This window comes from Phascolarctos cinereus, unplaced genomic scaffold (assembly GCF_003287225.1).
Source record: "Phascolarctos cinereus isolate Bilbo 61053 unplaced genomic scaffold, phaCin_HiC Scaffold_9;HRSCAF=440, whole genome shotgun sequence".
NCBI classification, from domain to species: Eukaryota; Metazoa; Chordata; class Mammalia; order Diprotodontia; family Phascolarctidae; genus Phascolarctos; species Phascolarctos cinereus.
In genome coordinates this window covers 56760425-56779671 of record NW_027556402.1, presented here as the reverse complement: position 1 = coordinate 56779671, position 19247 = coordinate 56760425, and positions in this window count along the sequence as shown.

Sequence of the window (19247 nt, the reverse complement as noted above, 5' to 3'; positions counted from 1 at the left end):
TTTGGTCTTCCTTTTTGAAGAGGACTAATGACTTCATGGGCTGATGTCCTGACTTGTGCCTGAATTGGATTAAAGTGAGGCAAAGTTGCACAAAGTCATCAGCCTCACTTTCTGCTCCAGAGAAATCAAAGTCCAGTAGCAGGACAGATGGCCCAGGAAAGTAGTGGTGTCTTCAATGTCTGACCAACCTCTAAGGGCTCCACAGTGGCTTCTTCAGCCACCTTCATGGTCATTGGAACAAATTGCTCTCATTCCACAAGGGGAAGTCTCCATATGCTTGGGTTGGACATTATCCTAACTGAGGGATTTGAGGCATATTGGTTACCTTCAATCTGGTTCAGCACATCTGCCAAGATGGTTTTACCAGGCTAAGCTGCTGTGAGTGTGACAGCTTCTTATAGCCACAGGTGAGAGTTGAGTGGAAGGTGAACACCAAAAATAAAAAGAGGAGCCCTGCAAAGGGCTGGCAAATCCTCACACCAGAGGTTCTAGTCCTCCCTGAAAACCCCATACACTTCATACATACACAGGAAATACAGGACATAATAACGCCTCATAACAAGAAGCAGGTAACAAAGGCAGTTCAATGGTAGGTCCCGTGAAACAGAGAGATTGTATGTGACATCAATGAGATATTGACTATATTAATGCAAACAGAAAAAACAACAAAAAGGAAACTAACTGATGCATAATTAAAATGAGCAGGCTTTGCATAAGAGAAGAGATTTTTAAAAAATAGTACTTTCCTCTCTTTTTTTCAGAGGCTCGGAAACTATAGGTGTAGAACACTACATATATTGTCATGCTCTGTTGTCTTGATTAGTATTGCTAAACTTCGTGGGTACTTTTTCTTTTCATTTGTAACGAGGGTAACTTTATAGGTAAAGAAAGTAAGAAAAGTAAGTGATGGGAAGCCAAAGATATCAATACAAATTTAAAACTAAAAATTTGGTGAGATAAACAGATGAGTGGTTTTTGCCTTCAGCACAGTGGGGGTGGGGGTGAGGCACCCTTCCAAGAACAGAAGTTGCATCTCCTTGACACAGCAAAAAAAACCCAAAACAAAACAGACAAACAAAAAAACGTTAATAAATTAGTCAATAGCAGTAAGTAGGGGATGGTACTTCCTAAGCACTCTATGTCTTCTTGAGGGTCGATCTTACCTGTTGAAGTTTGAAAAATAATGGCAACAGAGGAAGTCAAGAGGTGGATAAAATTGATGCCCCTAAAACTGAATGATAGTCTTTGTACTGTAGAAATATTAGAAATACAGCCTTCCGCTTAACTTCTTGGGGATAGGATTTAATCCCCCACAATATCTTTCACTGATTTTCAAATTTTCCCATATCACTGGATCATTCAGTAGGATTGGTGGCTGATATTAGTTTTCCGGTTGGATTCTGTAAACAAAACATGAGAATTGGCTGAGGTTCTCTGCTCCTGTGCACCCAGCTGTGTTTACAGGAAGAAAAAAAAAATCTGAATCAAAATAAGAGTTTTTCTGTTCTCTTCTTAAGATTGAAAAAAGTCCTTGAATTTCTTCATCTAATCATAAAAGTCTAAAGTCATTCTCCAAAAGTACAGTTCATAGCCCACCTACATCTTAAATTAATGTCCCTTAAGCTGAGATCTAGGGAGTCTAAAAATGTCTACGGATTGTTTTCAAGGCTTAATGTATTTAATTGGAGGAAAAATTGCATCTTTATTTTCATTTACCTCTTCTTGAAATTTAGTATTTTTTCCAATTTTTTAAAATGTTATTCTGAAAAGGTGTCCATAGGCTTCAGGAGACTGCCAAAAGGGTCCATGACATGAAAAGGATAGAACCCCGTCTTAGAAGTTGGAATGAAAACTGGAATGCCAAAACATTTATTGAGTGCTTGCCATGTGTCTAGAACTATGCTAAGCACTGAGAATACAAAGAGAAAAGTAAAAGAGTTTATTATTCAAGTGGAGGATATGTCATACAGAGCAAAGTTCAGCTACAGAGTAGAGGGAAAGATGCATGAATTCTTGGATGTCAATTGCTAGGTCCAAGGGATTCTTGGGTACACTAGGTGTTATTTCTTGGTAGATAGGGCTTCGGGTCAGACGATGGTAGTCTTCATGAGTAGCTGTCACCAAAAAAAGGTCCATAGTAGTCACCAAAAAAAGTATCCATTTTTTCATAACTAGCTTTCTGGTAATAAACCTGTCCAGTTATTGACTAGGCTTCATATATCAGATGCACAGCCCTTCACTGGACTCATACTTGAAGGTTTTGCAGTTTGGTATACCTGTCATACTTTGTGCTTCATTATTTAGTCTTTATGAGCCCAAGGTGCCCTACGCACACACACACACACACACATACACACACACACTCATGCAGAAGATCCTCAGAATGTCTATGAAGGATTCACCTAACTTGCCTGCGAAGATCGTATGAACATCTGCAATAAGGGTAACTAGTGGGGACAAAGGAGGTAAGAGATTTCAATAAACAGATGAATCTTTTAATCTTTAGAGAAATGACTTGCTCAAAAGAAAAATGGAGCTACCAATGAAAAATGGCCAAATCTGTCACGAACCATTCCTTTTTTTCCTACTTTCAGTATTTTCATAGCTTATAAATAAATTAGATTTTATCTACATAAAGCTATAATATATTACTTAAATATACGTTATATATAAACATGTGATATTATGGAGTAACTTGTATTGTGCATATACGTATGTATATACGTATATATGTATATATACTGTGTGATATTGTATGCATATTTTCCCAAAATATTTCATATACATAGGAGATAGAAAAGATTTTGGAGTTTGTACCATTTGTAAACCGATATGAGTTAAGATTTTTGTCACATACAATACACAGGATGACTAAATATAATTAGAACTTAAGGATCCCATTTGCATTAATAGACAAATAAAGACATAACTTTAATTATCAATAGCCATATAAACTGAGATGTTCATAGAATTTTAAATTGGAATGAATCTTAGAAATTATCTAGTCCAATGTCACAGCTTTATAGATAAGGAAAGCAAGAGCTAGGTGAGTGAAATAATTTGCCCAAGGTCACGAAGTTGCTAAACAGAGGCAACAGAGTAGTCCTATCTTACTGACCATAAGCTCCTTCTTATTTCTTTCTACTGTCTCCACTATGTTGTCCCATGCCTTATTTTGTTTTGCATTTTTTTTTCATTTGTAAACTCAAGAAAAAAAAATATTTCATACCAGACACTTTTAAAAGCACTATGGGGTGGGAGGACCTGAATTTAAAGTCCTTTAAATGTTTAGCATTTTTATTAATGAAGCAACTTTGCTGTGACCCCATGAATGTTCAATCACTTATTAGTCAAAACGTCAGTTTTCTTTTCATAAACATACATCATATTTTTTCTTTAGTATGTACTCTCTTGGTGCCAGTAAAATGTGAATTTTCATTCAGCTAATGCCCTCTGGTTTAATTTCTGGGTGACTCTCGTAGGTTTTTTTCTAATCAATTTTTATCATCCTCTTCAAAAAGCGATACATCAGCAGATTCTATTCCATATAAAACATGGTTGTTTTGTTAAGTTCTTGCAATATAAATTTTATTTGAAAGAAGAAACCTGCAGGGTTATTTTAAAAATTCAACAGTTTGCTCCCATATAGAAGCCTCAAAGTATAGACTCTGTACCTTTTTTCTTTGGCCCCCATTTAGCTGACATAAAGATCGTTTTTCTTTTCTTCCTCTTTAATATAGTTAATGGATTGTTCTTTTCCCTGATTACATTTCACCAATGCTAGCCATTTAATAATATGTAACAATAATACCAAACATGTATATAGATCCTACTACATTCCAGACATTGTACTGAGCACTTTACAATTATTACCTCATATCAATGCCCCTGAGAGGTAAGTGTTATTGGTATCCTCATTTTTACAGATGAGTAAACTGAAGCAAATAGAGTGTAAGTGACCAGCTCAGGGTCATATAGCTAGTGTCTTAGGTCACATTGGAACTCAGGTCTTCCTAACTCTAGGCCCAGTATTCTATCCACTATGCCACCTAGCTGCCTCCATTTGGACTGACACATTAATGTCTGATTTGGGATGGGGATTGGGAGTGCTAGGACAAACTCATTCAATATCATGTTTGACTTTCTCATCATATTTAAAGCAGCCTTAATTTCCAGAGGCAAAATGGTATGATGGATAAAGTACTGGGCTTGAGTCAGAACAGAATGGGTCCAAATTGTACCATAAACATTTGCTTCCTATGTGACCCCCGAAAAGTCATTTAACATTTTATGGTCTCAATTCTTCATCTGTAAAGTGAAGGGGGTGGACTTCATTTTCCAGAGCTGGCCTTTATGACTTAAAATTCTGCAGATAATTTAAGCACAGAAAGCAGTAAAAGCAGGCTAACATACATTAGTGTTTTTCTGATGAGAAGTCTTAAGGGGAACATGACAGCTGCCTTTAACTAGTTAAAGTGTAAGAGTGATCAGACTTCAGAGATTCAGGGTCAGAAGAGATTTCAGAAGCCATCAAGCCCAATTCTTTCATTTGGCAAATGAGAAAACTCTCGGAGAGTTTAAGTGGTTTGCCCGATGTCACATCGGCAGAGTTTATGTGGAGGCATATTTTGTTTCTGTGTAAGCACACGCTAACAATGAGACCTGTCCAAAAGTAGAGTGACTGATCTGTCTTAGGAGATAGTGTTACCTCCTTCTTACTGGAAAATTTCATGCAGAGGCTGTCTAATCACTTGATTAGTATGTTATAAGATGGTTTTTTATTCAGGTAAGAGTTGAGATGTATGACCTTTGAACACCCTCCCCTTCCAACTCTGAGATGCTGTGATTCTCTGGGAAAATCTAAGAGGTATAGACAGATATTTTTAGTTTAATGTTCTATTTCCAAGTCAATTTTCACCTTAGCAATAACTCCACTTTCCTTAAGAAAGAGCTCCTTTATACAGTTGTCATTTTTCCCCTCCATAAATTACTAATAAAGTTAATCTCAATAATTATTTAAGCCAATGACCTTTAGGTATTAGTCCTGACAAGGAAAGTCTGCAATACCTGGCAGTAGGATATTTGGCATGTAATAAAAATGGCCACAGATTTAATTAAAATGTAAGTTATTGTTAGAAAGAAAGGTCATGCTAAGAAAATGTCATTTCAGGAGTGTATTAGCAACCACCCTCTAGTGTTAGTCGCATGTAAAATATATATTTTGTACTTGACATTTAGAGAGGAAATTAGAACTGTTTTTGATGGATGCTTGAACATTTTTGTATTCTTCCTCTGCTTTTGTTCCCATTTCGTATAATCAGTTAAATGTTACAGGCAATGCTAGGGATATTTTATCTTTTGTGCCCAAGTGCTTTGATGATAAGGGAATTAGTCCACACTGCCTTCTATAAGTTGGAGTCGAAGCAATTCAGTTAATGTGTAAAATATTTGTTTTTGAAATGCAACATTCTATGTTAAACTGATCCAAATAAGGACTTCTAATTATAGGCTAGGTATTCTTATTGAAACGCAAGCCAGTACACAGAGTTTAGAATAAAAAAATTGAAAAAGTTGAAACCTGTGAAGTTTTCTTTTTGAATTGGTAGACAAATATAGACCTAAGGTAGCAATATCCATATAAACTGCTAATGTTCATAGGAGCTCAAGTAGGAATGAATCTCAGAAATGATCTAGTCCAACTCCCTAGCTTTTACAGACAAGGAAAGCGAGGACTAGAGGAGTGAAATAATAATTTGTCTGTAATTACCTAAAGCCATTAAAAGTTTAATTGATACTTAAAATTATTTGTGTCATTTGTGCATGTACATTTTTACCCCTTACCCTGACCCCACCCTCCAAGGGTAAATTTTATGTAGTTCAGAAAAAATAGGCAAAAAGAAAAAAAACAGTGTCTAGTGCATTAAATCATACATAATATTCCATACCTATACTCTCCCAACTTTCCAATGGAAGTGGAAAGAGTATTATTTATTATAATTATACAGTCTGACTTCATTTTTATCTTTCCATTTACATTATTGAAGTCATACCATATATATTATTTCCTTTATTTTGCTTACTTAAATCTGTGTGTAGCAAGGAGGCTACAACACAGTTCATCACTGTAGGGAGTCGAGGGGCCCCCAGAAATTTTGGGAAGGTGGAATAAAATTATGAGACATACAGAAACATGCTCAGAGACATGAGTTCCTTGTTTCTTTTTTCCCCTCGCCTATAAGAGATTCTCTTTTCCTGAAATATAGAATGCAGGGTAGAGAAAGCCATTGTAATCAGTCTAATTTTCTATCTGCTATTTGGGCTAGTAGACACTTACTTTGAGAGTAAAACTTTTGGGTTCATATTTGAGATATAAGAAGCTAACCAGCTGCAGTCTGGCTAAGGAGATTACCTGAAGCCCCAGCTACCTGGGCAGAGGAAATTGGTAGGGTACCTACTAAGCTAAGGAAGCAGAATTAGTTTCTATTGTGTATAAGTATCTGACCCCAAGAGAGAGGTCACAGACATCAAACTCCTTACATTAATCCTTCTGAGGATCTGTGGACATGGGTACTCTGATAAGTTTCTCCAGATATCCCAAATACCTTGAATGTTAAGTGAAACGAGTTTGAGATGGCTGGAGGGGCTCCATTTAGCATCATTTCATAATTTTCTTGGCATTTCTGTTAATGTTTAATAAACTACGACATGAATAAAATAAAAAAAAAAACACCTATATGGCTACCATATGTTGAATGCCTATTTTCTTTGAATGAGAACATTACTGACTGAGAGAGCAAGGTTTACATGTGGAATGGAAATAGAACCATAGATTTCTTATTCTTTTAAAAATATTTTTGAGAAGTATTTTGTATCATCCCCCAGATCAGTTTCAAACCTGGCCTCTACTTATGTAAGAAGAAAAATAAGGAAGGATTCATGAGTGAAAACTTAGGGTTCATGTTAGGCCTCATTAAGAAGGTGGCACCTGAACCTTTAAGAAAGATAGGCATTCAAAGAGGTAGAGATAATGACCATGCCCATTCTAGAAATGGATTGTGGTCTTTGTAAAGTCACATAAGTAAGACATGTCATGTCAAATTCAGGAAGCAGTGCTTACCCAGTTTGACTATGATGCACAGTGTATGAAGGGAGATGATATAAAATAAAGCTGAAAAAATTAATTTAAGCAAGGCTTTAAATGGGAGACTGCTCATATTTTGTTCTAGACAAAAAAAAAAGCCTCTAAAGTCTTTTTAGTAAATTCATCAAGAGTGTGACATGGCCAAATCTATGTCTTAGCAGTGTTCATCTACCCATTAAAAAAATCAAGTATCTTGAAGTATAAAATAAATTAATGAATGCAAGCATGCAACTAGTTGGTGCATTGGATAAAGTAATGGACTTGGAGTTGGGAAGACACATTCAAATTATGCTTCAGACACATACTAACGGCATGACCCTCGGCAAGTCACTTAATCCTTGTCTCATCAGTTTTCTCCTCTTTAAAATAATAGCACCTACCTAGCAAGGGTTGTTGTGATCCAATGAGATAATATTTGTAAAGTGATTTGCAAACTTTAATACACTATATAAATGCTAGTTATTAGCAAACAGTAAAGTGCTGTATAAATGTAGGGTATTTTAAATATTTATTAATATTAATATTAACTCAATGATCCTTATAATTAAATATTAACAACATTGATGACTCATATGCCTGGAGTCATCCTACGAATGGAGGAACATGTATTGTCTCAGCAGGATCACTAAAAAGGCTCTTGTAGAAATTATGATTATAAACAAATACCACTACTCTCTATAATAGGGTTTTTTCAATTATTTTGCGGTCGCTTTGATAGTCTAGTGAATCCCCCCCCCTTTTTTTAGAATTATAATTTTTAAAATGCATAAAATAAAACCCCTAAGATTACAAAGGAGATAAATGACATTTACATAGGTTATATGTGTGTATATTTGTCTATGTGTGTGTACATGTGTAATATCTACACATGCACACATATGCATGTCTATATGACCACATACTGAGAATGTATGTATATATATGCATATGGGTATAAGTGTGTGTGTACATGTATGTATGTATGTATGTATGATCCCAGACACTAGGTTAAGAATTCCTGGCCTATAGATTTCAATCACTATAGGGCTATAGGAATTAGATGTTTGGCTCATTTTCTAAAAAAAAGAAGGGCTTTGGAAGTCTGTCTATACTCCTATGTATCAATAACTTTTAATAAGGAACAATGAAAATTTTAATTATGGATCACTAATTATGGAAAAGGAAAAATGTGGAGTCAAATCAAAACCATTAATTAGGCAATTTTCCAAGAACCAGTTATTGTGGGGCCTAGACTATTTGAATGAATGGTACCACACACATTATCATTCCTTACACAAATCTGGGACAATAAGCCATAACCTTGGGCTTGCTACTAAGATTAAAAATATGCATGGGACATTATCATTTCAGGACAGCTGACTGCACATTACTGGAAAAACTTGCTTGCACATTTTTTTTAGCATTAGAAAGGTGACAAAGATTTCTAAATCTTTGTTCTTTACTGCATGTCAAGTAGATGCTAATGGGAAAGCAAGGACAGACCATAATCGACTATTTCAACCAAAGATAAAATTATAACAGGGCTATGTTATAGTATGTAATCTACTTTGCTTTTACCTTGGTGGGACTCCATGATTATCAGGCAAGGTTAATATTCACATAAAGGACAAGGTTCATTGGAAGATTTATTTGGAAAAATAGATACACAAAAGGAAAAAAGAATCCTTAAAGTATCACAAATAGTCAGATAACCCTTAAGAAGTAATAGCTAGTTCCGGGTCTAGGAATCTTCATCACTTGACCTATTCAACAGAGGTGTTCCACACAGGCAAATAGAGAATTTAAATCTTTAATATTCTCAACCACTCTTCTAGAATGAATTTAATAGTTGAAGAGGTCAAGATAATTCAGCATGATGCCAAATAATCAACAAAAAGGTGGAAAAAATTCAGTTAGTCATCCTTTTTATTTTTTTTCCCTATGCAGACATCCAAAGTGTATTAACTAAGTAGCTGAGAGGTCCCCAGTATCATGCCAGACACCACAGATATCTATTTGCTATCATTTTATAGCTGTAGATTTTTTAAGTTTTATATCCCCTTAATTCTGTTAATTATGGCAGCATGACAAAGTGGATTATATTGCTTCCTAACTGGTTACTTATCTCACTCCCTGCAGAAGCTATTCTTCACTTCCCTTCTTAAGCCATAACTTCAAAACCCCCAAAGCGTTTTCTTCTCAGTTCTCTCTCAGCAGAAGACCTTAGCTCCTCTTTTATTGGGAGGGGAGGGGAGGGGAATGGAGTCATTATATAAGAGCACTTTCTTCTTCTATTCTCTTTATCTCAAACCTCCTAGATATCTTTCTATTTATCCTCTGATAAAGAGCCTCTGACTCTTCCTTCCAAGGTTTACCCTTCTACATCTATGCTTGATTTCATCCCCTTCCATCTTTTCTAACAGATTTCACCCTCAATCATCCCCCCTCTCCGTCTAATTGTTAACTTCTAGCTATCAATTAGTTCTTTCTGTTGCCTCCAAAGATGCTAAATTCTCCCTCATTCTTAAAAAGCTTTCATTACACCTTACTATCCCCTCAAGCTATTGCCTTATAATTCCTCTCCCTTTTTCAGCCGACTCCTTGAAAAAGCTTTCCATAATCACTGCTTCCACTTCCTCTCTTCCTACACATTCTTTGACCTTTTACACTAGGACTTTTGCCCTAATCACTCAACTGAAACTGCTCTCTCCTAAGTCACCAGTCATCTCTTAAATGCCAAATATGATGGTCTTTTCTCAGTAGAAATCCTTCTTAACTTATCTGTAGTAATTGACACTGTTGATCTTTATCTCTGCTTCGATAGGGAAGTGTTCTCCTTCCTGGGTTTTTGTGACACTACTCTCTTCTGGTTCATCTACAATACAACTACTCTTTTGCAGTCTCCTTTGGGGGCTCATCATTCACATCATGCCCCTAACTGTAGTTTTCCCCAAAAGGTTGTCTTAAACCCTCTTCTTTTCTCCCTCTCTACTCTCCTTTGGTAATTTCATCATCTATTATGTCTTCATCATCAATATGTGTATGACACCCAAATCTACATGGCCATACTTATTTTTTCTCTGTCGTCAACTGATGTCTCAGCATGTCTAAAAGTGGATTTATCTATCTCCTGAAATCTTCCACGTCTCTAATTCTGCCAAATGCACCAATATCCTAACATCTTAGTTTTGTAACTACAGAAATATCCTCAACTCCTCACTTTCCCTTATCCCAAATATCCAATCAGTTGCCAAATCTTGTTATTTCTATCTTAACAATATCTATTGCATCAAACCTCTTTTCCTCACTGACACATCTATCACCTTAGCACAGGTGATCATTACCTCTACCCTAGATTACTGCAAATGCCTTCTAATTGGACTCTCTGGCTGAAGTCTTTACCACTTCAGTGCTACCAAAGTAATTTTTTTTTCTAAAGTATTGATCTGACCATTTTACTACCCTCTTAGCCAACTCCAGGGGTTTCTATTTGCTTGTAGAATAAAATATAAAATTTTCTGCTTAGCTTTTAAGGGTCTACACAAATTGATCTCAACCTACATTTCCAACTTCATCAGAAATTACCTCCTCCCATAGGCTGCAGACCAGTCAAAGTGGTCTTGTCTCTGTTTTTCATATGTTCTATCTCCAGTGTACATGCCTTTGTACTAGTTGTTACCTATACCTGGAATGCACTCCCTGCTTACCTCTCAAAGAGTCCTTTTCTTCCTCAAGATGCAGTTCAGACATCTTTGCATTAAATCTTTCCTGATGCCTCCTACTGCTAATTTCTTTCTTCCTACAATATCTTGTATCCATCTGCTGTGTCTGTATGTATATGCATGTATGTAAAAGTGTACATGAGTCTCTCTCTTTATATATATATATATATATATATATATATATATGTATATATACATACACAAACACATATATACACACAAACTATATGCTGTGTTTATTTTTATATGTACTTGTCTTCCTCATTCACAAGAATTTCATTGCAATTGGAATTGTTTATTATTATTATTATTATTATTATTATTATTATTATTATTATTATTATTAGCACTTGTCTCTCCAATGCCTGGGAACATCATAATTGCTTAACAAATACTTGTTTATTGATAAATTGGGATCTGGCCTTAGAACCACAAAGACCTGACTTCAAATCCTGCCTCTCATACCTACTGATTTTATGACCCTTGGCAAGTCACTTAACTTCTCTATAGTCTAGACAACTCGCTGAGATTAAAAGTTGCAGAGAAAATAAAATTCTGTATTTGTGTAGGGAATTTCCTCAGGCAGGACTTCTTTATATCAATAAATCAAAGGTCCTGTCCCTCTCTGTACAATTAACAATCTTTGTGACCACCAAGTCACTTAGCTACTGTGAACATTAGTTTCCTCACCATATCCAAATTTAAAATATCTTCCAACTCCAAATTCTATGACCACCTCATCCTTTTTTTTTAGAAGTTTATCTTGCAATTGAGGTGTGCAGCACTGAGTGACTATTGCATAATTTGAATTTCCCTTTCTTTGCCTCATGTTCAGCTTACAATGATGCCCCATTCATTTTTAAAATAATATTTAGAATAGTTCAAATAAATTCCTCTAGAGCATAAGATTTTAGATTTTTAAGGTACATTACAGTTTAATCCAAGTCTCATTTTACAAATGAGGGAACTAAAGCCCAGAAAAATCATGAAATGTTCAAGGTTACCCACATAGTAAATGACAGAGGTGGATCTCCAGCACAGACTTTCTGAGTCCAGCAAATCTATTGTTCTTTAAAAACAAAACAAAAAAACACAGCTAAATAGAAACAGTACTGAATCAAAGCCATCAACATATATTTATTAGACTCTTAATATAACTCAGTAAAATGGAAGGGTGACTATTCCAAGGTCACACAGATCCAATCCAATAAACATTTATTAAACCCCTACTGTATGCCAAACACAGTGCTAAGCACTGGGGATATAATTAATAAAAAGATAGTCCCAGCCCTCAAGGAGCTTGAAATCTGAAGGGGGTGGGGAAGGCAAAAGTCAAAAGGAGATAGAAAAATCTGAGTTGAGGTGTCTGGCACAAGGGCATCTTGCTCTATGAAGCTTAAAGCAGGAAGAGGAGATGCAAAGTGAAGTGAGCTGAAAGTCTGGTTTCTGTTCTCTAGAAAGGAAGGTTTTGGAAGGAGTTTGGGACTGTAACCTGCAGTCCACAAATCAGAAGAAAGAGGCATCTGACAGAGCTGGTATCAATCAAGACTTCAGTTACCAGCGTGGTGGTGAGTTTAGAAATGAAGAGCTTAACCTGGGAGGGGTATCTTGTTCAGTGGAGACAGAGCAACAGATGAAAATTGGAGTCAGATAAGAAATCAAAGGTAGGATTTGAAATCATGTCATGGGACTGAAGAGCCAGTGTGATTTCTACTGTTTCACACTGTCTTGACTTCTGAGCTACATTTATTTCTATTGAGTTCATTGATTAATACTCTCAGAGCTACTTGATCCCTTCTTTTAATTTTATTTTATCTATCTATCCATTTATTTATTTATTTAGCTAGTCAATGGGGGTAAGTGACTTTCCCAGGGTCACACAGCTACTAAGTGTCAAGTGTCTGAGGCTGGATTTGAACTCAGGTCCTCCTGACTGTAGGGCCAGTGCTCTATCTGCTGTGCCTGCTAGTTGCCCCCTTGATTCCTTCTTGATCACTAAGTTTCTGTCCTTTAATAATCCTATTTGGATTTACCATTACAGTTTCCTTGTTTTCCCATAGATTATGTCAGGTATTACCAAAGTAAAAATATTTCAAATATCTGCCCAGTCATGGAGTTAATTGCTGTCACTTCAAAATTAGTTTAGCTAAATTCACAAAGATTGCTCATCAGAGCCTTGGCCTCACTAGACATAGAGTCAGAAACAGCACAGCGTAAACTCTGTCTCAGACACTTACTAGGTTTATGATCTTGGGCAAGTCCTTCTCAGCCTCAGTTTCTTGATCTATAAAGTGGAAATAATAATAGCACCTAAGGGTATTCCCCATGGGCATACCAAACTGAAGGCCTATTGAGTCACGCTGCCCTCATTGTTGTATGCCTGTGAAACCTGGCTAGTTCATCAGCACCATGCCAGAACTGAACCATTTCCACTAGAATTATCTCAGGAAGATCCTAAAGACCACCTGGCAAAATAAAGTCCCAGACCCTGAGATCCTTTGTAGAGATAAACTGCCCAGCATTCAAACTTTATTATATGGAGGAACACAACTCTAGTGGCCTAGCCACATAATCCAAATGCCAAACACACTTATCTGTACAGAGAATTTACACAAGGTAAGCTCTCACAAGGTGGTCAAAAGGATTGGTGTATGGACACTCTCAAGTTATCTCTGAAGAACTTTAGCACTGACTGTGAGGCACACTGGCACAGGACCACTCAGAATGGTGGTCACATCAAAGAAGGTGCTGTACGTCAATTCAGAATCACAAAAACACAAAAGAAACATGAACCATGCAAATCCAGAGCTATTTCCACCCTGAATGTTCTAATAGACCACTCACACCCTATCTGCAGTAGTACTTTCCAAACTTGTATTGCACTGACAATCCACAGCTGAAAGCACCTTACTCTGACCCCAACATGGTGTCCTTATTGGTCTTCTTTGGAAATGAAGGACAATCAGCTCCACAGGGCTGTTGTGAGGACCAAATAAGATGTTGTAAAGTGTTGTGCAAACCTTAAAGCACTATAAAATGTTGCTTATACAAAATAAATACAAAACAACTGTCATTTTTGTCATACTTGTTATCATTATCACTATCATTGGCATCATTTCATTTTTCTGGCCATGGTAATTAATGAAAAATAAATAGTTGAGAGATTGCAGTCAGCGCTAGTGAAGGGAGTATTTTTACATTAATGAAATAAAGAATATTTCAAGTATTTGAGAAGAATTTTTGAACCCACAGCTGAGAATGGCTCTAGCAACTTTCTTGGTGTGAGAAAGCTGGAGATATTCAAGTCAAGTTGATAAGAGTCTAGATTCCTATGGTAGAAGTAATAAGAAAAAGACTATATAAAACATAAATTTTGGAATCTGAATTTACAGGCTCCTCTATATATTGTATGTGTTGTTGGTTTGTAACTAACTCAATACTGAACTCCAACTGATCAGCTAGCAGTAGAAAGGAAAACAAAACGAAACAAAACAAAACTGAGAAGTCAAAATTAATCTTTATTCTTGAGGTGATTGGGGAAAAATGTGGTGACACTGGCAAAGGATAGTTTGTTGAGTACAACATTAGGTGGGACCAGTGGAGGACAGAGATTTATTGAGTTCAGTTTTAGACATGTTGGGTTTGAGATGATGGCAGGATATACAATTATAAATGTCTAGTAATCAGAACAAAACATTTCTATAGAATGCTCTAATTCCCAAAGTATTATCATTATCTCTGTATCAGTTAATATAAGTCTCATTTCCTTTTCAGTATTTCTTATGATAGAATGGCATTGAATTACATACAGATACCATCCCCTCTTCAAAAGGCAATCCTTCAGTTTCTATACTTTGACATAAAAATAAAAGTGTATTTATAAATATTTTTTGTACATATGAGGTCATTGAGTTTAGATGAGTTAAAAATCCTATTTCATATTTAGGTGTATTTAAATACAAGATGAGCATAAACTACAGCCCCTTTATGAATAATTCCCAATTTTTTATTGCCATTCTCCTCTTTTCTTCCAGTCTTTCATCTCATAAAAAGTATCATTGGTTTAGAGTTAGATATTGAATCTTACAAAGTCGGCAGTGAATTTAACTTTCCTTATTTTACAGGAACCAGCCTCAAAGCAATGCAGTGGGTACAAAGCTAGTAGGTGGTAGAGTTGACTTGAAGCCCCAATATCTGACTCTAAACACATGATTCTTTCTATGAGATTACAGGTTGGAAGAAAAGAGAGGACTTGCAATTAAAAATTTGGGAATTATTCACAACGAGGCTATAGTTTAAGCTCATCTTGTATTTAAAGACACCAAAATATAAAATAGCATTTTTCACTTATCTAGACTCAATGACCTCATGTGTACAAACATATTTATAGGTACACTTTTATTTTATGTCAAAGTACTGGAAACTGGAGGATTGCCTATTGAATACGGAATGACATCTGTACATAACTCAATGCTATTCTATCATAAGAAATACTGAAAAGAAACTAGGAAGATTTGTATTAACTGATACAGAGATGATAATAGTAACAGTAGCAATAATATTTATACAGTGGTTAAGGTTTGAAAAGTTCTTCACAAATATTATTCTATTCTACCCTCACAAAAACACTGAGCTATAGATTCTAGACACTTCCACTTCAACCTTATCATATTTTACTGTGTATTTCAATGATTTTCTTTGTCAAGTGGTAGTTTCTGACCTTTTCCTCCTGTGATAGGACCATTATCTGACAGGGTCACACTTGTCCTTGCAACATGGGTTAAGCTATTTTTTCCCTTTTATAGTGATAAATTGGACTTGATTGGGCCAAGAAACTAAGACTTAAGCAGAACCTCCCTTGAAACAGCTTCCTGGAAGCCTTTGCCTGGATTGATGTGGTTTCCTCTTCACCTAAAGCCATAGGGCCAGCCCATATGGAATAGGGTTCTTTAGATTTGGCTGAAATGTTGAAGCATGAGAATCACTGACCTCTGTCCCAAGGGGACCAGATGCCTTTTCATAAGGAAGTGAAGGGTGAACCCCACATCTACCTATGCTGAGTGATAGGTGGCTCACACTGAATCTAAACTAGATTTAGTTTAGTCTGAAACAGGTAAGACCACTGTCCATCAAAGCAATTATAACAGGATTAATCTAGAATAGGATTACAACCCAGAGTAAAGAATATGAAGTCAGGATACTAATACTAAATAATAATATTAAAATATGAACTGAGACCAAGTTAACAGGTGAAGATAACAAAATATTGAAAGTCATGATAAATGTCTGGGAATCAGAGGAATGTGGAAAAACACTAGGGATCCAGAGACGAAAACTACAGAGAAGAATTTAGAAGCTTTCAATATTGGGTTGTACCTGACCAGAACTCCATGGCTTGATCCAGGCTCTAATTTAACATCCTTCTCTCTTCCCTTTTTTGATTCAGCAAGGTGGCTTCTCTGATGAGATCTTGCGAATATCTATCTGTTTAGCTCTGTTTAAGTATGATTATAAATTCCTTCTAGAGGCAGGGACATGCTAACTAACTTACTTTATATAGCAGATCTAGATACTTAATAAATAATAGAATCAAAGATTTTTAGAGCTTAGAAGTTATCAAAAGATCCTCAAGTTCTATTCTACGTTTTACACAAGAGGAAACTGAGACCAGAGCTATTATTTGAACTTTCTAAAGTGAAAAAGGGACAAATCTGTGAAGGAGAAGGTAAGGCTTCTGACTCCATGCTCAGTACTCATTCCCCTAATCATACTAGCCTTATAAACATGATAATAATCGTAATAAGGAAATGTCTACCATGGAAATAACCATAATAGAGTAGGAGTAATAATATTATACATATGTACTTATGAGTCATGTTCACATATTATAATTATATATCATATAATATATACTATGATAAAATATTATACAATTCCATATAATTATGCATCATATAGTATATATAATTATATCATGTGTTGTGTCACATTATATATAATTATATTGTATTACATTATATACCATATAGCAGAGCAGAATATATTATATTATTATATTGGATTTTTGTATTATGTCATATATCATTATCATATCACATACCAATTAATTTCATGTCATTATATTTATTGCATATATTAATCATGTTGTGTCATATTGCATAGTTGTATAATGTCAGGTCATGCTATGGCATGTTGCCTTGTATTATATCAGTGTAGTCCCAAGCAAACAGCAGATTCCAGCTGTCAGGCCTCCACATGCTTCAGCACAGGCCTGGGTAAACAGGCAGATGCCTACCCTAAGGGTGTCTAAGCAAGTAGGCAGCCTCCAGCCAGCACCTGTGAACTACACTTCAGCAGAGCCTCAAGCAAAGAGGCAGCCGCCACAGGCCTGACCACACATGCTTCTATGTAGCCAATGGGAAACGTAGAAACACTTTGCTGGGTTCAGCACATGACAGACATTACCAATAGGACTCCAGCTCAGCACCAGGTAAACTGCCAGACCCCTATGGCCTCCAACAGTGCCAGCCAACCCTAATCCTACCCCCACAATGCAACACCAAACCTGAGGGTCCCCCGTGGACCTCAGGGAAACATCAGTGCAGTAACAGGTAAACAGCCAGGGCCTGCAGCTACTACCATACTGACTGTGCCCATTCTACCCTAGGAGCAAAATAAAATTTAGAAGGAAAAAGGCAAAAAAAAATAGTAGAATGAATAACAATTACAACAAAAAATACCATAGAAAGCTATTATGGTAACAGAGAAGATCAAGACATAAACTCAGAAGAGGACAATAATCTCAAAACCCCTGTGGGCAAAACTCCAAAGAAAAATGGGAAGTAGTCACAAGCCCAGAAAGATCTCACAGAAGAGCTCAAAAAATAAACTTAAAATTCAGATAACAGAGATAGAAGAAAAAATGGGAAAAGAAATGAGAGTGATGCAAAAGAATTATGAAAAAAAGAGTCAACAGCCTGGAAAACTGCTTAAAAAGTAAAATTGGCCAAATGGAAATAAGGAAATACAAAAATCTACCACAGAAAAGAACTCCTTAAAGAGTGCATTTGGGTAAATGGAAAAGAAAATGCAAACACTAATTGAGGAAAACAAAACATTAAAAGTCAGAATTGAGCAAGTGGAAGCTAATCACTCTATGAGACATCATGAATCAATCAAATGAATTCAAAAGAATAAAAAAATGGAAAAAAAGTATAAAATACTTCATGGGAAAAACAACTGACCTAGACAATAGATCCAGGAGAACAATATCAGAATCATTGGACTATCTGAAAGCCATAACCAAAAGTAGGACCTGTACAGCATCTTCCAAGAAATTATCAAGTAGAACTGCCCTGATGTCCTGGAACCAGAGGGCAAAATAATCATTGAAAGAATCCATTGATCACCTCAGGAAAGAGATCCCAAAATAAAAATTCCAAGGAACATTATAGCCAAATTACAGAACTATCAGGTCAAAGAAAAAAAATCTAAAAGTGGCCAGAAAGAAATAATTCATATCACAGAGAATTGCAATCAGGATCACACAGTACCTGGCAGCTGCAACATACAAGAATAAGAGGTCACAGAATTAATATTCCACGTTAGTACTCCACAAGGCAAAGGTGCTAGGATTACAATCAAGAATTACTTACCCAGCAAAATAAAGCATAATATATCAAGGGAAAAAATGGTCATTCAACAAAATAGAAGGATTTCAAACGTTCACAAGGAGAAGAACAGGCCTAAACCAAAAATTTGACCTCCAATATTAAAACTCTAGAGAAGAATAAGAAGGGAAAAGGGGGAAAGAAATTATAAGGGATTCAGTAGAGCTAAACTGTTTACATCCCTACATGGGAAGATGATACTTGTAACTCTAAAATATACAAATATTTATAGATAGGGAATATAATTATAAGGTGAATTTGAGGGAATGACATAAAAATAAAATTAAGGCATGAGAAAGAAGAGTAAAAGATTATAGAAGGAAGGGGGATATAAAATTGTGTAAATTATCTCACATGAAGAGGCAAAAAAACCACAAAAAAAACCTCATTACAGTGGAGGGCAAGATGGAAGGGTGGGTGATGGGCATCTCTTGACCTTTACTCTCATCAGTATTGGCTCAAAGAAGGTATAATATACACAATCAGCTGAATCTAGAAATCTATCTTACTGGACAGGGAAGTATGAGGGGAAGAGATTAATGAGAGGAGTATGGATTGACATAAGGAAGGGGAGATCAGGGGAAGTGACAAACAGAAGCAAGACACAGGTAAGGTGGGAAAAGGTGAAAAGAGAGAGAGGACAAAGAAGAAAAATGGGATGAAGGGAAATAGATATGTAGTAAGCAAAACTGGCAATGTGAATGAGAAGAACTCTTGCTGTGGATAATAGAGTAG